General features: G+C 39.7%; 1 protein-coding gene across 3 annotated transcripts in view; it reads left to right on the top strand.

The window, feature by feature from the left end:
* DRD2 (dopamine receptor D2) overlaps nt 1-22894 on the top strand; it is a 192973-nt gene that overhangs the window by 68842 nt on the left and 101237 nt on the right. For 2 of the 3 annotated variants that reach the window (XM_075839736.1, XM_075839735.1), the window contains one exon: nt 18666-18710. The exons of the other annotated variant lie outside the window; for it this stretch is intronic. The gene's annotated coding sequence lies outside the window, so the exon portion shown is untranslated. The remainder of the gene's footprint in view (nt 1-18665; nt 18711-22894) is intronic. 3 annotated transcript variants of the gene reach the window in all.

Here is a 22894-nt window from a genome sequence, read left to right as displayed (position 1 = left end):
TTATTAAGCCCTCTTATTAATAAGGATATAGAGGGCTTTAAAATGTTCCGTTCAGCGTCCACTGATCAGAGGGCAGCGCCATGTAAACACAGCAGTGGTACTCCGGTCTGTACATGGCCTCCACTCTGTTACTCTCTGTGCAATATACGGGTGTCCTGTACTTTGCATAAAGTGTGTCCATGCTGCGAACAAGTCACAGTAGAAAGTCTAGACAAAAGCAACCGAATTTCTCTACGAGGCTAATTTTAAACAGGGATATGATGCTCCTAAAAATAGAGCTGCTGTACCTCCGTACGATAATCAAGTCAGACGGATCTATCCACATTGTTTAAATAAAGAATTTAAGTAATGAAAGAGTTTAGAAATTAAAAAATATAATGATATAAAAGCTGACAAAATATGATTCCTGCTAACCTAATGCTTTCATCTCATTAAAATTTGACACAAGTTGATTTTAGTATTGCTTTGTTTCCCCTCTTCTTGTTTAAGATCTAATATCATTTTCTATGAACTTTTTGCTTTTTTTGCAATTTCTTTTGTTTATCTTTCACTGACACAGGACTTACTTTGTCTGTCTCTCTTTAGAAAATGACTGCATTTAAGTGTTGAATTAACCATACTTTCCTTTGACTGATGTATTGTCTTTTATCTTAGCTGAGCTCATTTTAAAGCACAAATGGCAATTTCCGAATGTAATTATCCCTTAATCTAATTGTGCCTTCAGTTCTATATTGTATTTTCAGTTTGAGTGTTAAATGTTTTGTCAAAATGTCCATTTTACAGAAATGTGAACGAGGGGAGTCTGCCATGTAACAATGCATTTTATGATACTGATATCCTAATATATTCAGCTGACTGCTCCAGTGATAACACTTCCCTTGAATGGCTATTTGTGCAGTATATGGATTAGCAAGGTCCACCAGAGTGGAAGCCGTTCTCATTTAATGGCTCCCCACTCTGTCTGATGGACGGGGTTCCGAGCACTGACACTGACGCTAGCAGAAAACACTGGAAAAAGACATCACTTGATCTTGAACTAAAAAGCTTTATTTTACAACAACATTGTGATGTTTTGACTCTAGCATGAGTCTTTCTCACCCCTTGAGTAAGGAGAAGGGGCCATGCTAGGGTCAAAATGTCTCAATGTTGTGGTTTAGCTTTGAGATATTTAGAACGAGTGCTGCGGGTTTTTTCCAGTTTTCTTGATATGGTGGAGTTGGAATGGCTACAGTTTGACACCACTTGCACCGTGCCTTTATACCATTTGGAAACAATCCATGTATTTGGGATACGTGATGTGCTGCTGATTTTTTTCATTTTCTATTGACCCTAGTAGGGTACATGATCAGAGGTTGGCTTGATGGCATAACACCTTTAAAAGACACTAAACCTAAAACCTATATTATTTACATTTGCTGTATTATTGAATGTGTTTTGTTCCCTATTAGTTGCTCTTTCAGGTTGGTGAGATTCAGACTGTAGAGTTCTTCAATGAGACTACTGACAGGAAATCCACAAACATGTCTATCCCTATGATGACATCAGTATCTGACATAAATCCAACTCTGACCTCCTCTTACCTTTGGCTAAAATCAAGTGTAATGTCTGTTCTCATCAGCGGTCAGCTGGTCATAGGCTGGTACAATATGCACAAGATAGTTTAGATCTGGGTTTATGCAGACTAGCTTAAATGATACCTGTAGGTGGCTGGGGCCACCTGGTCTATGCCATTAGATTAGGTAGTTTACAACTCGAAAATGCTTTCGTAGTGGTGACTTGATGGGTACCTGAAGATCACTCTTGTTTAGTCGGGTGCACTTGTGATTCTTTTTGTTAATCTTCTTAGTGTACTCACCTGGCTTGGCTGTAATAGTAGGGCTTTTTATACACTTAGCCGGCTATGCACGGCCCATTATTTATTTTTTTATGTTTTCACTGTGTGTTTATCGACAGTTTTCCTGGGGTGCATTGCCCTTATGGGTGTCAACTCATCGGTCTGGTGGAGTGTGTGGCCATCAGGAGCCTCACCTCCGGCAAAATTTGGTTCCTCCTTCGAATTCCAAAGGGAGGCTTGGTCAGCAGCCTAGGTAGAAGCCAGGGCACAGATAGGTTCTAATTAAACCTTGACGAGGGGAGAGCACTTGCCCCTAACCCTTGGAGAGTATTCTTTTGTCCGAGGGTTGCAGAATAGGTAGTGATCCTTCTCCTTTTAGAGAGGACCTGAGATAGACTACATCCTGCGATAGAGAACTTTTTATGTAGCTCGCTACACTTTTTTTGTGGCACTTGGGTGACAGAAAGCATTATTTGGGGCTTTAACACATAAAGCCTTTTCTATAAATGATTATGAAATATTTTAGTAAAGTTTTTCCGGTATCTAAACCCATTCACCATTGATTAACTATGAAGAATTATCTGCACACATACCAAATTTTCAATCTAAAAGCTGATTAGATTTCTTATTTTGCTTGCAGCAACCTGTGGTGATATAAACAACCTGGATGAGTTGTACAGTGTCTGTCGCAAGGAGGTTAATAAAAAAAAAAGAGAGACTTTTTTTTCTTTGTTTAGCATAAAAACCACCTCCCCCTCTCAAAGCTGAGCTTTGAGTCATGCGCTTCTAACATTTAATTAAAGTGAGACACTTTGACAGCTAGCAAGCAAAAATACATAGAATAATCAACTGAACTTCACAGGCCTGTCAGGGTTCCTTTCAATTAGCTGTTATTAGGGCTCATAAGTAATGAATTTCAATGTCCCATCACAATACAAATATCCATTGAAGAGAAGAGGAGGCAGTGAATCAGTATGCGATGTCTGAATTTTTAAATAAACAATTCCGTCCTGTTTTCTTTTTTATATTCTTCGCAATTATTGTCTTTGTAGATTTAATGTACCGATTTCAAAGAACCCTTTGTCACCAGGGCAAAGGTTAATTATGGGTAAGCCAAGTTTATTTAACATTTTTGATTTACTATGGAAACCCCTAAAATGCAGTTGGCTTATGTTGGAGTAAGATTACCTTCTCCATTTGTTTTGAAGAAAATCTTTCATTAGCATATGAATAAAAATTAATGTTTTTTTATATTAAAAATGTCCTTTATAAATTTGGTGTTTTTTTTTTTCATGTCAATATCTATATAAAAAATTACCCAAGTATTTCAATTTTCACACTGACTATTGAACACTAATAGAGTGATTTTTGTTTTGCAAAAAAACATTATTCAGCTTGTGCTGTGTTCACTAGTGGCAGTCATCGCATTATAATCAAAAGGCAAGACTAGAACAAAAAATAAAATGGCACAATATAGGGGATTAGGAGAGCTCAGATAGGGCATGTTCAGACGTGGCTGCAAATGTTGCTGCAAATGAATCTGCAAAGCAAAAACTGAAATCTGCAGTGAAAATCTGCTGATTCTCCGCTGGCGGCCATGCATGCTGCGGAATGAAAACTGCATCGCAGCCTAAATTCTGCACTGTTATTTTCCGCAGAGTCTGAACTAAGCTTCCTAAAAAGGTATAGAAAACAATGGAAAAAAACCTCTGCTGCAGATTTCCACTTCGGACAGTCCGCAGTGGAATTAAACAGTAATTCCGCTACGTCTGAACATGCCCTTAATCCTCTTGCTTGCACAGTGACTTCTGCACATATCACTCAGCATGCCCACAACACCCTACCATAGAAGTCAACTTTTTTTTCTGACTTTGTTCTTATGTCCAGGAGAAATACATTTCAGAAGTTACTGTTGCAGCAACTGGCTACCCCTTGTAAAGAAAATAGAATTTAAAAAAAAGCAATCAGAAAATAAAAACTGATTAGAAAATAGCATAATTTTCAGTATATATTTTATACAATACATTCCCTTTAAACCCCTTAAAGGCTATGGACACCTTTTGAAATGCAATTATTTTTTTTATTTTTTAATAAAAAAAGGTGTATCAGTGTGTTTGGTGCAACTTTACAACTACTTTTTATTAAAAATGTGTTTTACTTTTTAGATACAGCTGCTCTGCATCTAGCGCTATTTACTTAATCCGTCAGTCCCACGGACCTGACAGGTTCATTGACAGCGGGACCTGCGTGGATGCACTTGTAATTCATCACATCTAAGTTATGAACTTAGATGTGATGGATAACAGGTGGATCCTGAGTGCCAGAGACACGCAGGACCCACTGTCACTGATCGGGACTCACGGATTCAGTGAATAGCGCTAGATGCAGCTGCTCTTATAGAAACAAAAACGAAATCAATAGCGTAGTCGACTACGATATTGATTCCGTCAAAACCACAAAACCCTTGCTCAACTGAGACAAACAGAAACCATTGGGACAGTATCAATCACCATTGAAATCAATGGTGATGGAAACGGAAACCTATGGTTTCTGTTTGTGTCAGTCAGGGCTCTATTCTGACAGAAACCTCAGACGGAACTTCAGAATAGAGCCCTAACAGATATGTGAACGAAGCCTTAGTCAGAAACTACTCAAGATAACAAAAAGTTGAAGGAGAAAGAAAGTAAAAAGAATGACAGAATTCCATAAATAAGGGGAGTTTTACTCTGTAGATTATCGGGCAGACGAGCGTTCATAGAACGCTCGTTGCCGATAATTGCCCTGTTTAAACTCGGGAACGATCAGCCGATTGCTGGTCGTATCGTTTTAAAAAAGTTAACTATAAGGGTATGTGCACACACAAACTCAAATGCGTCTGAAAATACGGAGCTGTTTAGAAAGGAAAACAGCTCCTTATTTTCAGATGTTTTTTGAGCAACTCGCGTTTTTCGCTGCATTTTTACGACCGTTTTTGGAGCTGATTTTCTATGGAGTCATTGAAAAACAGCTCCAAAAATGGCTCAAGAAGTGACATGCACCTCTTTTTCGCGGGCGTTTTTTTACGCTGCTGTTTTTTTTAAAATGCCACGTCTGAACAGAACGTTTTTCCCATTGAAATCATTGAGCAGATGTTTGGAGGCATTCTGCTTCCGATTTTTCGGCCATTTTTCGACCAAAAATAGGTTGTATGAACATACCCTTATCGTAGTCGGCAGCACATCTCCCTGTGTAAACAGGGAGGTGTGCCGCCGACATGATAATAATGTATGGGAACGAGCAATCGGAGTAACGACCGCTCTTCCCCACACATAGCTCCGTGTGACAGGAGCAAACGAGCACCGATCAAGGATGTCTCGTTGATCGGCGCTTGCTGCAGCGGCTGATTATCGGCCGGTGTAAAAGGGCCTTAAAGTACTGGCCATTGAAAAACTTGAAGACCCAAAGCAAAAAGCAAAATGTGTGACATAACACAATCCATTGCTCAACATCCTATTATTAAAACATAGCACTAAGCACACAGATAATAAAAAAAAAAAGAAGTAAAAACTGTAAACTACAGTGTAGAAAATACAATAGAAAAGAACACAATAGCAAATGAGAAATCAGCCCACATAGAAAGTTATTATTCTTCCCACATCTGACACTCTTTATTACAATGTTGTCAGTCAACAAGAAGTATAGAAAGTAGAAAAGATGTCTTCTGTAGGCTGTGATCTTAATCCAGAAGTGTAAACCAGCTGCATACGGTTCTAATGTGGAACAAAAGTAACATTACTTTCAACATAATTTTAAACATAATTTGTATATTTTTGAATATAAGTGCAAGAAAGCTTCATTTATACAGTTTCATGAAGGTACAATGAAATTGACAAAAAATTATAGTCTGTAAATAAGAATGTCATAATTTATTATTCGTTTTCCAGGACTGCAGATTTATGACCTATTCTAAGAAAACCCACTTTAATGGTGCTGAGCTGCAATACAAAGTGCTGATGTATCTGGAAAACTGTTTTCTTCTGATTGTGAGGGTCTTGTGGTCGGACCTCCACTAGTCATATTAAAGGGGTTTTCCAGTCATAAGAAATTGATGGCCTATCCTCAGGATAGTCCATCAATATCTGATCAGTGTGAGTCTGACTCCTTGCACCTCGCCGATCTGCTATTTTGAAGGGGCTGTGATACTAGTATGAGCGCTACTTCCCCTTCATATGTTACCTGCTCGTACTGTGAATCGCCAATACACTTGTCGCGTTGGTTCGCAGTATTACAGACTTCTCTCATTCAAAGTGTGTCGACAATACACACTACGAGCAGTGACAGTAATGAAGGCCCCTTCAAAACAGCTAATCGGTGAGGGGTGCCATGAGTCGGACTCCCTACCAATCACATTTTGGTGACCTATCCTGAGACTAGGCCATCAATTCCTTATGACTGGAAAACCCCTTTAAGTTAGGTCATTAATGTGTACTCCTGTAAAAACCCTAAAAGGACATAGACAATTTTGGCTTTCAGAATGTAAATAATTATTTTTGTTTTTGCTTTCATAACTTTTTTAATCTTTGTATTGATAAGGCTGCATTGTTTTGCGGGAGGACTTGTAACCAGACCTCAGCAAAACATGCAAATAGGTCAATATGCCAAGGAATGTACAATTAAAAAAAAATCCAAAAATATAAACACAAAAGTAAAGAAAAAAGTGTCAGGGGTATAATTTTACATATCATAATCAGAACTGTGCAAGATGCACTGCTGTCAAGGCAATTCTTCTGTACTTTAGTACAACATAGGAGGTGCTTGCGTATACATGGGAAATACCCTCCACCATTCACCAGCTAAAAATGGAAAAGGACACAAGACTATTTTTTCTTTCAGAAGCATGGTGAACATCCTGTAGACTGACAAACAGCACAGCAAGATTATCTTTAGTTTACATTTATCATTTTTTTTTGTTTTTTTTTACATACAGAGTACATCTTATTGCTCATTTTCATCAAACTGTGCAAGCCCACCTGTCACGAAGAGAGGACCTCATGCAGGGGGTCCCTACACTAAACATTTTACATATAAACCCTTTGTTAGCACCTCCTAACAAAGTGAAAAAAATGGGCAGGTGGTAGGTTGAGACGGCAAAGGAAACAAAAAACAACACAAAGATACAGCAGCACCCTGCGCGGGCTACGATATTGGGCATAATTTTGTTTTAAGCTTAGTGCACAAAATATGCCGCTGTGCACTGACATGCAAGTGTAGTCAAGGAGAAATTAAGTGGCAAAGCTGTTATCTTCCGGACCGTCATACACTGGATTACATCCGAGAAATGGAAGCAGAGACACAGAGATTTGAAGTCTGCTTAAATTTCCTGCCTGTTTTTTTGATTAAAAATTCATGAAAATCAAGAGCAAAGAGTCTCTCAGCATGAAATTACAGTTATAAAAGACAGCTTGCATGTTCGCTAGCTGGAAATCCAAGACAACCACATAGGCAGTCGGAACTGAAGGGCTTTGTAAACCATTTAACCTTCCCCACTGATTGAAGATGTGGAGAACAAATTCTCATTGATACTTCCTTCCAATCAGTGTTTTACCTAAAAAGTGTAATATTAAACATAATTGTAGGATTGTTGTGCTTACATAAATGTCAGTCTGGAAATCTCAGGTACACTCTATGGACAAAAGTATTGGGACACACCTTTTAATCATTGAATTTAAGTGTGTCCTTCAGTGCCATTGTCACAGGTGTATAAAATTCAGCACTGGCCATGCAGTCGCCTTTACAAACATTTGTGAAAGAATGAATCGTTCTAAAGAGGTCGCTAAATTCCAGCGTGGTCCTGTAATAGGATATCACCATTGCAACAAGTCAGTTCCTGAAATGTCTTTCCTCTTAGATATTCCACGGTCAACGTTAAGTGATATTATTGCAACATGTAAGCGTTTAGGAACCACAGCAACTCAGCCACGAAGTTGAGACCACGTAAAGTTACAGAGCGGGGTCAGCAAGTGCTGAGGCGCATAGTGAATAAAAGTCGCCAACACCCTGCAGATTCAATAGCTGCAGAGCACCAAACCTCCTCTGGCATTAACATCTGCACAAAAAAATGTGCCCCAGGTGCTTCATGGCGTGGGTTTCCTTGGCTGAGCAGCTGCATACAAGCCTCACATCAACAAGCACACCGGTGACTGGACTCTTGAGCAGTGGAAACGTGTTCTGTTAGTGATGAATTACGATTCTCTATCCGGCAGTCTGATGGACAAGTCTGGACTTGGTGAATGCCAGGAGAAGTTACCTGCCTGACTGCATTGTGCCAACTGTAAAGTCTGGTGGAGAAGGGATAATGCTATGGGGTTGTTCTAAAGGGGTTGGCAAGGACTTTTTAATTCTAGTGAAGAAAAATCTTAATGTTTCAGCATACTGAGATCTTTTGGACAATTGTATGCTTCCAACTTTGTGGGAACAGTTTGGGGTTGGGCCCTTTTCTGTTTTAGTATGACTGTGCCCATGTGCACAAAGCAAGGGTTATAAAGGCATGTTTGGGTGAGTTTAGAGTGGAAGAACTTGACGGGCTGCAAGAGTCCTGACCTCAACCGCATCAAACACCATTGGGATGAACTTGAATGAAGATTGTGAACCAGGCCGTCTCGTTCAACATCAGTGTCTGACCTCACAAATGCTCTTCTGGATGAATGGGCAAATTTCCCAGAGACACACTCCGGAATATTGAAGTAAGCTTTCCCAGAAGAGTGGAAGCTGTTTAGCTGCAAATGGGTGCCCAACTCCATAATAATGCCTATGGTTTTAGAATGGGACATCATAAAAGCTCCTGTAGGTGTAATGTGTAGGTGTCCCAATACTTTTGTCAATATGGTGTATGTTCGACTTTACAGGTAATATACCATCCTATATCATGATTTAAACAGCAGAGCAAACTTACACCAACATAATAACTAAAGAGTTGGATGTAAATAGAGATAAGGAAACCCTAAACCAGGGATCAACATTAGCCTTCCCTTACATTGCTGAGCAATCCCAACCAGGACAGAAGTCCTGGTGCTTATTTACCCTCCCATTCCCTTTTCATGAGCCTTGTGACTATTCTACCCTCCCGTGTTTGCTAAAATGTTAGTGTCTATGAAGAAGGGGATTCTTCATAGGTTCCCAATACCCAATAGCAAAGGGGATGGAATGAACCCTGACTAAGTCCCCTCTCTCCAGGGAATCTATAACAACCAAATGTGCTGCCTTTATGGTACGTATACTATTGTAGCCTAAAACATTTAAAAAAAATAAATAAAAGATATTACGTGAAAATATAAGTTCCCTGTGTTTTCTTCCTGTCTAAATTTGTGCAATGTGGAAACGGTTTTGCCACCAGAGAATGTGATGGCATGTTATTAGGTTATATCATACTTTACTGACTGGTGTGGGTCCAACTGCCCCATCAATCACTAGAATGATGGAACCGCAGTGCTAGTAAAGTAATATATTAACCCAAGCACTGTGCAGTCACTGCAACTGACCTCATGTTATATGACGATGGTTGAGATCAGAGGCGTAGCTAGGTTCTCCAACACCCGGGGCAAAGATTCAGTTTGGCGCCCCCCCCCCCCCAACCTCTTTCCCAACATCTCCTTCCCCCTCGCCGTGTTTGTTTTCTCTACCACTCGACGTGTCATTTCTTTTTATGTAACACGAGCATAAAATTATTTGTACATTTCACAAGCAATATGGTTCTATACACAACACCAGAACCAAGCTCGGTACATATATACAGCCCCAGAACAAATACAGCTCAATTTAGTGCAACCCCTGCCGTATAGGTTTGTACGGCGTAAAACTACAGCTCCCAGCATGGACCGAACAATAGTAAGGATATGCTGGGAGATGCCGTTTCACAAAAAATAAATCCTATCATAATCATACCACCCATCATCTCGCAGCAGATCATACAGTGACTACAGTACTGATTAGAGGCAGAGTGAACATGTACATTAAGTGACTAACCGGTGACGTCTCAGATTCTAGCTCTTTTTCTCCATCCGGTCCAGACCTCTATGATGACTTCTCCCGGTCACAGCCCATTTCTGCAGTTTGCCGCTCACATGTCTTCAGCTTCTCACTTTTCCAACATTTCTGCACCTATAAATAAATATACAGTTATCATTATACCACACACTACACCACTAAATATAATAGCGCCATACACTGCACCTCTAATTATAATAGCACCATACACCATGTCCCACACACACACACTGTGCCCCCTGTAGATAGTGCCTGCCATAGAGCCCCCTGTAGATAATGCCTGCCGTAGAGCCCCCTGTAGATAGTGCCTGCCATAGAGCCCCCTGTAGATAGTGCCTGCCATAGAGCCCCCTGTAGATAGTGCCCCCATATAGACCACCCCTGTATATAGTGTCCCACAAATAACTCCCCCTATAGTGCTCTACAGATAGCCCAACCCTGTACATAGCCCCCTGTAGATATAGCCCACCCCTGTATATAGAGCTCTACAGATAGCCCAACCATGTATGTAGCCCCCCTGTAGATATAGCCCACCCCTGTATATAGTGCTCCACATATAGTCCACCCCTGTATATAGTGTTTCACAGATAGCCCACCCCTGTATAAAGCCCCCCCTTGTACATATAGTCCACCCCTGTATATATAGTGCTCCACTAGATAGTCCACCCCTGTATATAGTGCTCCACAGATAGCCCACCCCTGTATATACTATATACAGGGGTGGGCTATCTGTGGAGCACTATATACAGGGGTGGACTATATGTATAAGGGGGCTATATACAGGGGTGGGCTATCTGTGGAGCACTATATACAGGGGTGGACTATATGTACAAGGGGGCTATATACAGGGGTGGGCTTTCTGTGGAGCACTATAGGGGGAGCTATTTGTGGAATACTATATACAGGGGTGGGCTATATCTACAGGGGGACTATATACAGGGGTGGGCCATATCTACAGGGGGACCATATCTACAGGGGGACCATATCTACAGGGCTGGGATATACACAGGGCTGGGATATACACAGGGGGGCTATATTTACAGGGGGGGGCTATATCTACAGAGGGGGGCTATATCTACAGAGGGGGGCTATATACAAAGGTGGGCTATATCTACAGAGCGGGGCTATATACAGGAGTGGGCTATATCTACAGAGGGGGGCTATATACAGGGGTGGGCTATATCTACAGAGGGGGGCTATATACAGGGGTGGGCTATACACAGGGGGGCTATATACAGGGGGAATATATCTACAGGGGGCTATATCTACAGGGCTGGGCTATATACAGGGCGACTATATCTACAGGGGGGGCTATATACTGGGGTGGGCTTTCTATGGAGCACCATATACAGGGGTGGGCTATATCTACAGGGGGCTATATACTATATAGCCCACCCCTGTATATGGTGCTCTATAGACAGCCCACTCCAGTATATAGCCCCCCTGTAGATATAGTCCCCCTGTATATAGCCCCCCTGTAGATATAGTCCCCCTGTAGATATAGTCCCCCTGTATATAGCCCAGCCCTGTAGATATAGTCCCCCTGTATATAGCCCCCCTGTAGATATAGTCCCCCTGTATATAGCCCAGCAGATATAGTCCCCCTGTATATAGCCCAGCAGATATAGTCCCCCTGTATATAGCCCAGCCCTGTAGATAGTCCCCCTATATATAGCCCCCCTGTAGATATAGTCCCCCTGTATATAGCCCCCCTGTAGATATAGTCCCCCTGTATATAACCCCGCCCTGTAGATATAGTCCCCCTGTATATAGCCCAGCCCGGTAGATATAGTCCCCCTGTAGATAGACACCCCCTGTAGATAAAGTCCCCCGTGTAGACAAAGTCCCCCCCGCAGATACAGCCACATTTCTATTACAATAAAAAAAAATAAAAAAAATAAAACTCACCTTATTCCCGCTCCCACGCCGTCCGGCAGCCATGGAGACCTGCTCTCTTCTGTGCAGGTCTCCAGGTGGTTGAACGCAGCGTCTATGAAAGGCGCTGATTGGCTGGGCAGGATGACTTTCCCTGTCAGTCAGTCAGCGCCTTTCATCGACGGAAGCGTCACTGGTACAAAAGGTACCAGTCGCTTCATTCGCGGAAAGGCGCTGAATGGCCGGGCACGGAACGTGCCCGGTCATTCATTGCTTCTAATTATACCTGTGTCCTTGCGACACAGGTACAATTATAGTGCAGGAGGAGGGGGCGCTGGCGCCCCCCTCTGAACTGCGCCCGGGGCACGTGCCCCGCCTGCCCCCCCCTAGCTACGCCCCTGGTTGAGATGCAGTTCTCTACCCAGCATCTGGTTGGGAGTGATGCTTTCAGAGAAAAAGTGTGCAGGCCACTCAAGTTCCTCCAAACCAAACTTGTCCATGTCTCGCTTTGTGTACAGGAGCACAGTCAAGCTGGAACAAGAAAAACGCCTTCCCAAACTGTTGCCACAAGTTGGTAGCATATAATTGTCTACAATGTCTTTGTATGTTGTATCATTATCATTACCCTTCTCTGGCCAAAACCGAGAAAATAGCTGTAAATATACTTTTTCCACTAAATTTTACAGTAGGAACTAAACATTCTGGTAGATAGTGTTCTCCTGGCACCAACCAAACCCAGATTCATCTATCAGACTGCTAGTTACTGAAATGTGATTTGTCACTCCAGAGAACACATTTCCTCAGCTCCAGGGTCCAGTGGCGTCGTGCTTTACACCACTCCAGGCGACGCTTGGCATTGTGCATGTTGATCTTAGGCTTGTGTAGAGCTCCCAACCATGGAAACCCAATTTATGGACTGCTACCAATGTACAGTTCTTATGCTGATGTCACTTCCAGAGACAGTTTGGAACTCTGTAATAAGTGATGCAACAAAGGAGAAGTGGCCCTACTCTGTGAGTTTGCGTAGTGGCTGAGATGTTGTTACTTCTAGATGCTTCCACTTCATAATACAGTTGATCGAGGCAAATTTAATGAACTAACCTGTGGCAAAGGGGGTGGCATCATATTGGAAGATAGTGCCACAAAAAATAAATAAAAAAATAGTTTAATTAAATAAATTAAATGAATGTGCACAATACAAATAAAAAATGATGTGAAAAACATAGTTTTTATTAAATACAAAGCATAAAATAATAAAAAATACATGAATTACATATTCCCTTAATTGCTACAAGCCATACAATACATTTAAAACAGGTAAAAAAACAATGGCGGAATGAAATACTTTACACATTAGATGTTTAAAACCATTCATATGAATTAACCCTTTTCCTAATTTGCATATTTACGTCAGGAAAGGGTATTTAAAAATGACTCCCGCTCAGTAGCAGAGTGGGCGCCATAGCTTTCCGGGTCTCTGCTGTGTTGCTTGCTTGCGATCAGAAAAATGTAACCCCCTCAAAGGGGTTTTACTGCCCCTTTCCCTTCGGGGCCGGTCACCGTCTCCCGTGCGGTGAGATTGCGGGAGCCGATGTATTCTTATAGCAGCTGGGAGCCTTGTGAAGGCTCCCTGCCCTGCTATAGGAAGTTTGCTACTGAGACCTTCCTGTGTGCACTGTTTTTGCCATAGCCTGCAATATTGTGATATGGCAGTCTATGGCATAAGCGATCGCAGGTTCAAGCCCCCTAGGGGGGCTAAATAAAAGTTAGACATTTTTTGAAAAAAGTTTTTCAAAAATATATAAAAAATTAAATCACCCCCCCTTTCCCTAGAGAAGATATTAAAATAAATAAACAAAAATAAACATAAACACATTAGGTATGTATCCCTGGGTCCAAAAGTGGCCAAACCAATACAGTGAACGTCGTAGCAGAAAAAAAACTGAGATTTTTCTTTTCTTTAGTGGTCTAAAATGAAATAATGTATTATATTTTTCCTTGTACATTTATTTATAATCATCCTCAAGATAGAGAAGGAAGAAATTCATTGTAAAAGAGAGGAGGAGAAGCTGTTGCTATGACAAATTCTAGCCAAAGTAGTCCAGTAGAAATATAAAAAAGGAAGATTATGTGACAATGGTGACATTTGTAGAGCTTAGGAAAACAGATGTTATAGTAGTCTTATTATAGTAACTAAAATTATATATGCCTGTAGTCATGGTAACTAGACACGCGTTCCACCACCTTTTTGCATCCGGTAATACTTTTATTGAAGACTTTCAGTAGTGGAAATTCAGTAATTTTGAGTTTAATTAAAGGGTTTGTCTGGTTTCAGAAAATTAATGCTATTTTTTGTATAATTAAAAGTTATACAATTTTTCAATATACTTTCTGTATTAATTCCTCGCGGTTTCTAATCTCTGCTTGTTGTTATTAAGTAGGAACATTGCATACTTCCAGTGGAAAAGATTCTGTCCATGGTCATGTGATGGACACACAGGTGCTGGGATCGTTACAAGACACATTTCTGATACACATAGTGTAACTAATGAGCTGCGCACCTGTGTGTCTATTACATAACCCTGTAACGTGCCGTGCACCTGTGTGTCCATTACATGACCCTGTAACTAGCCGTGCACCTATGTGTCCATTACATGACCCTGTAACGAACCCTGCACCTGTGTGTCCATCACATGAACAGGACAGATTTTTATCCACTGGAAGTAAACAATGAATGTTTCTACTGAATAACAACAAGCAGAGCTCTTAAAAACCATGAGAAATTAAGACAGAAAATACATTGGAAAATGTATGACTTTGAATTATACAATTCAATTATACATATATTTTGCTGAAAGGAGAATACCCCTTTCAGCAAAGTATTGGGTGCAGTGGTCTGAATTTCAATCAATATTCGGATGTTAAATTAACTGACATTTTTTGATGGTAAAGTATAAGAAGAATACAAAAAGTGCTTAGAAATGAGTGTGTTGGAATATTATTCCCTTGGATTTTCTATCTGTCCTCAAACGACCTCTAGTTTATGGAATGTGATACAGACTCATTCTTAAAATAGTCTCCTGCTACAGTCTCCTTCATTAAATGTCCACCACATTGATGAACTTTCATTACTCTAATTTCTATCAGTTAGTTTTCAGTAAAATTTCATATAGCCATATGTCTTTGTTGTCCTTCAACAAAATACTTTGAAAAATGTCCCTGAATCCTTTTAAAAGTCCATCCGATTAGTATCTAATACCTGTAAAAATATCGAAGGACAAATACTTTAAAAGTCAACCATAAGATATATTATTTCAAACTTACTGAAATAAAACGATCTGTTTTGTGGCTTTTTGTAGGTAGATGTATGTTCCAGATATAATGACTGAGCAGTAGCTTATTTACTTTTTCTTTTATATTAACCCCTTAAAGACCAGGCCAATTTGAGTTTTGCATTTTAGTTTTTTCCTCCCCGCCTTCCAAAAGCCATAACTTTTTTATTTCTTCGTCGACATAGCCATATGGAGCTTGTTTTTTTGTGGGACAAGTTGTAGTTTTTCATGGCACCATTTCTTGTACTGCGTAATGTACTGGGAAGCTAAAAAATTTGTGGGGTGAAATGGGCAAAATACAGCGACATTTTTTGGGGGTTCGTTTTTAGGGCATCCATCAGGCTGTAGAAACTTCATATTCACCTTATTTAACAGGTTGATACGATTACGGCAATACCAAATTTATATGATTTGCTTTATGTTTTACCACTTTAAAAAAAATAAAACTATTTGCTAAAAAAAAAATAATGTTTTGTGTCGCCATATTCTGAAAGCCATAACTTTTTTATTTTTCCATCAATTTAACGGTATGAGGGCTTAAATATTGCGGGGCAAGCTGTCGTTTTCACCGATACTATTTTTGGGGTACATGTGACTTTTTGACCACTTTTTATTACATTTTTTTGGAGAGCTATATATACGCTATATATAAATAGCAATTTGCTTGTTTTATTTTTATTTTTTTTACGGCGTTCACCGAGCGGGTTAAACAATGTTACAGTGTTATAGCTTGGACTTTTACGGACGTGGCGAAACCGGTTATGTTAACTTTTTAACATTGCTTTATGGAAAAAATGGGGAAAGGTTTTTTTTGAACTTTTAATATTTTTTTAGTACATTATAAAAAAACTTTATTTAACAGTTTTATACTTTTTTTTATTAGTTCCCCTAGGGGACTTGAACTAGCGCTTGTATGATATACTGCAATCCTAATGTATTGCAGTATATTGTGATACTGACTGTCTCCTTTGAAGCCCTGCCAGAGGCAGGGCTTCAAAGGAGTACAAAGATGGCAGACCTGGGGCCTTCATTAGGTCTCCAGGCTGCCATAACAACCATTGTCACCCAAAAATCACGTCGTAGGGGACAATGGCACGTTAGAGGGGGGTGCCCCCTAATTCTAACAATTGAAATGCCTTGGTTGCAATTGACTGCGGTATTTAATGTGTTAAACAGGCAAAGTGATCTTTGATTTCGCCCATTGCAGTGAGGTGTCGGCTGTATAACACAGCCGTCACCTGCTGATTATGTAGCGCGCTCCACCCGTGAGCCCGTTCCATACTTCCTCTTAACAAAAAATTATGTAGAGTTTTTACTTAACAATTATTTTTTTTAAAATGTATACAAGATTAAAATGAATGTCCCCCTTTTAACACCACATTACTGTCATAAACACCACATTACTTCCCCTAGAGGCAGCTGTAGACAGCTAGAGTTCTGCAATTTAACTCTATGAGGGAAATTTATTAAGAGGTTTGCTCTCGTATTAGTGGCAGTAAATTGTTGCAAATCTTAGGACACACCAGATTTGCGCAATAATTATTATTTTTTTACCCTTTTATGCCACTCTTGTCTCTTTAAAAAATAGTAGGTGTGGCATAGCAGGAGATTCGGGGCACCCATGGCCCAACAAAAATTTACTATATTATATACCAGAAATTGGCGTAAATGATAGCAAAAATCTACACTAGCTCATAGTTAGCATAGATTTTTTTTTGTAGCACAAGGATAGGCCCATATGCGACAAGTTTTTTAAAAGGCTTGCACCTCCTAATAAATTTGTCACGTTCCAGTGAGCTTTAGTCTAAGACTGGCATATGAACGCCAGTCGTAGTAAATCCAGACCGATGTCTAAGCAGGGGATAGACATAGGAGCTCAGTATCACAAAATCAAAGCACCAACCCCTAATGTTTGCTGACAAAGATAATTGTCAGTTGACTACACTTCAAAGTCTAGACATGGGTACAAGTACACTTTCATCACATCAAATAACCACGTTTGCGAGGTATAGCACATAATGCACATCAAAACAATTCTCCTTCTTCCTGATTTATAATTTTCTCACTAATGAGTTTAGGTTGTGCAAACATCTTTGTATTTCCAACCATATTGAACAAATGGAGGACTCATAGGAAAATCAAATAAGAAGGAATAAGGATGGAACTTTATTGTCACCCTGACTCAATCCTTGTCTCTAGTAGAAACAGAAAGGTGAAATCAGTACTTGAGGAGGGTGGTAAGCCCCCACGTCATCCCCAACAGCATGGGCAATATGATCCCAATTTAACCCTTCCATATGTACTGCAAAATTGGAGAACCTAATACCATTTCCAGGTTGGGGACATGGTGGTGTGCACCAGCATCAGGAGATGGAGCCCATTTTGATTTTTATCTATGCCTGCCCTTGAAAAGAAGTAGTAGTCATATTATGACTAGTAGCATACCTTCCATTTCTAATTTCCTTGACACTAACCCCAGTGCTATATATATGAATAGAAACTTGATTATAATATATTTCAGAACAGATAATATGTTTTGCGTTTGGGATAAAAACAGTTTCCAGTCTTATGGGCTTATAAGAACTACATCTTTATTTTAATTATACTATGTGGAAAACTCTACTTACCAATATGTACTGTGTATATAAACGTCAGCTCTGTTGCAGCTAGTTCACTGTCTTTGTAAAAAATATATATATATATATTAAAGGTGTTGTCTATTTTTTGTTATTTTTTGCCTTACTAAATATAGCCATTATATGTTTGTTTTTTTCTTCATATTAATGCAGGAAAAAATATGTTTTGTTGGTTCTCACTGTCTTCTTACAATAACTGTCACAATTAATGTGAAAGACAGATATTGCTTTCCTTACAAATATTTCTCACAGCAGTCATAAAGCAATGTAGATAACTGCTCTGATGGCATTAAATATAGTGTGCCCTCTAGGGGTCATAATTATATTGCTTATATAATTATGTAAACTAAGACTTTTTTTTAAGATAGTAAATGCAACGTAATTTATACATTTATAGACTGATAGAAATGTTAAATTATTTCCTGTTCTAGAAGTTTATGTTCAAGGTTTCATTCCAATTGTGCTTCACTGCATAAATTCTAATGACTTTAACAGGAATCTTCAAAATGAGGAACAGTAACATGTGTTTTATTAAAAGTCCGCTTGTAAGTTTGGTTTTTATAAGGTTGCTAGGTCATAGTGTCAGGTTCATTCACTCGAAAATAAGACTGTAATGGTATTAATGGCAACTTGATGCTGTTCCAGATAAGTTTATTTGTTAAATTAAGGGTGCATGTTGGCACCTAAGGGTTGCTTGTAGCAAGATGACAGTAGCTTCTGTGCTAGGAGGAAGCTTGGATCCATGTCCAGTAGTATATGAAAATATGATAGGAGAAATGAAGGAGATTTGCAATTATTTTTATCTAAAGAAACTTTATGGCAAAAGAAAAAGAACAAGGAAATAAATTACATCATAAGCAAATCCGTCCTAATTTACATAATATTGTATCAGAATTGAGCATTTCACTAACACAACGCATGGATGTTTTCTCAGAAAAAGTCTGACTTTCCCCTTTTAATTTGCAGGAATCAGTGAAACAATGGAGAAACTTGAATTTCCTCAGTAGCAAGGTCAGTAGTTTTCTAGCTTTTTCAGTGAAGGCATTATGTTAGCCATTTACGATTTAACAGTTTTCTAATAATTTAAAAGGAGTTGCCAAGGATGAGATTTGCTGTGTCTTGTATTTTAGCAGATCTCTATTCAAGTGAGAAGAATTTCTGGGAAAAATAAGATTTTTTTTCTAATCTGGACAATCCCTTTAAAGGGAACCTTTCACCTGCCCATACATGTGTAGCTGAGTTCATCATGTAATAGGCAGGGTTTCACAAACACTTTTTCACTTGAAATTATTTTCCTATCTTCCTCCGTTATTTACATATCGGTGCCATTATATTTGGCGCCCGATATGTAAATAAGCTCTTGAACTGTCAATGGGGTGTTTTTATCTAACTAAATGGCAAGGGGGCGTGATGCCTTTACTCAGACACTGTCCAATAAGCTACGGTCAGTGTCAGGGCGGCTTGCGCTGTGTTCCCTCCCGCGAGAACACACACAGACTGGTGGTTCTGCAGAGAGCCCTCTCTCAAATTAGAAAAAAAACCATTATGTTTCACTATCTGGTTTTAATTAGTAAAATCAAATATACAGTAGGTGATACTTTCTCTTTAAGCACAAAATACACAAAACTTAAAAATCTATAAAAAGGTGCTGCAGGAGACCATAATAATCCACATCTGTAATAACACAGTATAATACACTAGAGACCTAAAAAAAATAATACAATATTCTGGAGAAGTAAGGTAATCCAAACATATACCGAAACATGAGCCTTCAGTGTCCCAACATGGATATTGTAGTCATCAGCGCCTAGTAAAAAACACGGGCTGCAAGCCATCAATGTACTGATAACATGAGAAGCAAAGTGACTAGCACCATTCAACCGTGGTCCGCAATAAAGCATATAACATGTGTAATAAATGAATAGATAAACATTGGGCATAAAGAGGAGATACAGATGTGTAAATATATAACAATCAGATATTAAATAAGTGTAATGGTTGTGTAACGCACGGACATGCACAGTTTTCCAAATCCAGAGATGTTCTTTGTAGCTGCTCTTCACTATGAAGAGGTGAAGGTTGGCTCACGATGCTATGATGAGGTATTCAAAAATAGTTTTTCTAAACCACACAACCATTTTAAGATATACTGTATTTTTCAAGAAGGCTAGTGGGGGGTTGAGTGCTGCTCAGGTCACATATTCATTTCGTATAGGTTAATGGCTGCTCTCAGTGCAACATGTTTTGCCAGTGCTGGGCTTCAGTTTATTGGGTGTGCCCAAAAAATGGTTATGATTTCAGACTTTACAGCTTGTCATGTCCTTGGCTGCAGGCCGCTGCCATGGGTTCGGCGAGCGCTGGCCCCAGCTCTTTTCCACTCACATCAGCCAGATCCCGTAGGGTGCGCGAGTACGCTCATTTCCGCTCTTAAACGGGCAGCGCGCGCCCTGGACTTTAATGAAGTATCAGCCCATGAGTGCCCTGGACTATAAGAGGGGTTCAGCCCCTTGCTTCTATGCCTGAGCGTTGTTGTCGTACCCTTAGTTTGTCTATATGATGGTCTCCTAGTGTGTTCCTGTTACCTGTATCCCGTGCTATCCTGGTCATGTACCGTGTTGAGCCAGAGTCGTGCTGTGCTGTATACCACGCTTGTCATTCTTCACCATGCTTGACGTTTGCCTGCTGCCTAGTCCCAGCTGAGCCTGCCTTGCTACTATCCGAGCTGCCACAGGTACCCCATATGAACTATAGACTTTAACCTGCGCCCTGTTGGCCAGCTGCCATACCGCCAAGGCGGTGCGGCCCAGTAGGTCCACGAACCCTACGTGACACAGCTATACACGGCAAAGTTATATCAACTTTTAATTGCATGGTAAAATCGGCTATTATGTTTGCATACACAGTAATATCATCATTAGGGAGAGAAAATGATAGACCCTCATATCCTTCTGTGCCTGTTGGAGGGAACTTCACTTATTACGTAAGAATATTGGCCTTCTGAAGGATCTCTTCATGGGTCATTGCAACCAGATTTTTTTTACAGTAGGAGAGAATTTTCAGAGATAGTTTGACACTCATGTACATTTATATATAAATACAGTTAGCATCTGGGCTGGATTATAGAGTGGGCATAAGGGGCACTTGCCTTTGGGCCTCCACCACCTTGAAGACCTGGGTCTCCACCACCCAGTTTTCTCAAGCTCTTCCTTAATACTCCCAGCAGGAAGACATGTATGTTTGGAGGGATCTGAAGCTTGTGAACAGACCTGGTATCCTGTGCTTGGTCTGTATATCTTTGCATCTATAGCTCCCTACTGACTGCTATATTGTTTGACTTTTATGCATTTTTTCATGTGCTTCTCAGCATTATATATAGTGATCAGTACCTTGCTATTATTTAGTACTTGTCGGAATTACATTTGATGTCTTTTACTATGTATGCAATAGATATATACTGACCTCACGCCGTCAACTTCATTGTGTGTTATTTGTCTCCTTTTTATGTGTATTTTATAAAACAGTTTGTTATTTAATAAAGATTTATACAATATTTTTCAATATTATTTTGTCCTGTGCATATTTTGGTGCGCTAATATTGAACTGCATGGGATCGTGTGACATGATGCCTTGCATATTGGCCCTTGACTATTTGGTTGCGTACCAACAATATAAAACTTTTAGGTTGTTTATATGTGAGAAGATCTTATTATGCAGCTTTAATTACCAAAGGGCAAAGCTCTGTCATGCTTGTATGTAACTCTGATACCCCACCTCCCTATACTGCTTACTATAAAAATTCCTCTTATCTCTCGGATAAATGATCAGATATCTTAAAATCTAACATGGCAAAGCTTGTTTCCCCCTACACAGACACCAGCTGTTCTTATACATATTAGATCCTGTTGACGTCAGCGCATGTCCAGCATAAGTTAGCCACACATTATGTGAAAGGGACATCACCAATTTTTTTGCCCACCATCCTTGATCTGGGACTTGTTAGTATATTAGCCTTCTTTTTTTTAAAGATTTTTCATGGTCCCAACACTTGGAGTCACCTTGCTGAAACGTCTTGTTGTTTGGAAGAAGTAAAGTGGCAACCACTGTAATCACATTTTGCCCTGGAAAATCAGAACAGAGGTAATTCCGGAGTAACCCAAAAATAGCAACGCCGAGATCACATTGTAGTTGAAATTGTTCATGAATTTCTATGTGTATAGTAATACTGTACATTTAAATCATGGAAACCACAATACAATGTATTTCTTAACCACTTAGAGGAATCCTTATATTATATGATGACTGGGAAATACTGCTTTAGACCACACAATTGAAAGATCAACATGCCGGTTATTATGGATTTATGGTGATTCATTGATGGAGAGCTGTGTAGTATAAAATAAAAGCCATGCTGTTGATGTAAATCATGTTGACTGCTAATGTTCCGAACAGCTGCTGATGCTAGATGCGTGCAGGTATGGGATACTATGTCAGCATTGTACATGAAAAAAAAGCTATCCCTGAAGCCCTTGAGTATATGCTTTTGGCATGTTGGATGCACAGTCAGCGCTGATATCAGGATCCATCCCAATAGTATTATAGTACTTTGCAGGTTCTTGAGCTTCAATCTTTATTAAAATCTATATTGGGACTCTATATTTTGTAAGGTAAAATCTCCAGAGATGGGTTCACCAAGTTCAGCACTTCAAAGTTCATTATTATGGCAGGTTTAAAAGTTTACATTTTAGTTGTCACAGGAGGGAGACATTTTGCTCAGAGAGTAATTTGAGATAAAATAAAGTCGTTTATATGATATTGCTTTGCCTCAAATGCAACTTGATAATTATAAATAAATTGAACCATTAAAAGGGTTGTTAATTTTACTATAATTGTACTGTAAGGATATGTTCACACAGAGGTTTTTTTGCGCTGTTTGACGCGAAAACCGAGTCGGAAACCGCACCAGAAGCTACCAAAAACATATGGCACTGTTTATTTAGGTATAGTACTGTGTGGAGCTTATTATTGGGCACTGTATGATATGGTTATATGTAATGGGGCTATTGAAATGGGAACACTAAAGCAGGTAGCACAAAGAGCATCATCCAAAGTAAAGCCAATTTATGATGAAACTATTTATTAACCTCTTGGTAGATCATTTCAACAGATATCCAGTGTTTCGGTTGATGGAAAAGACT

The sequence above is a fragment of the Rhinoderma darwinii genome, chromosome 10, assembly GCF_050947455.1.
Source record: "Rhinoderma darwinii isolate aRhiDar2 chromosome 10, aRhiDar2.hap1, whole genome shotgun sequence".
Taxonomy (NCBI): Eukaryota; Metazoa; Chordata; class Amphibia; order Anura; family Rhinodermatidae; genus Rhinoderma; species Rhinoderma darwinii.
Note: the sequence above shows the minus strand (reverse complement) of the source record. Positions and strands in the feature narration are given on the sequence as shown.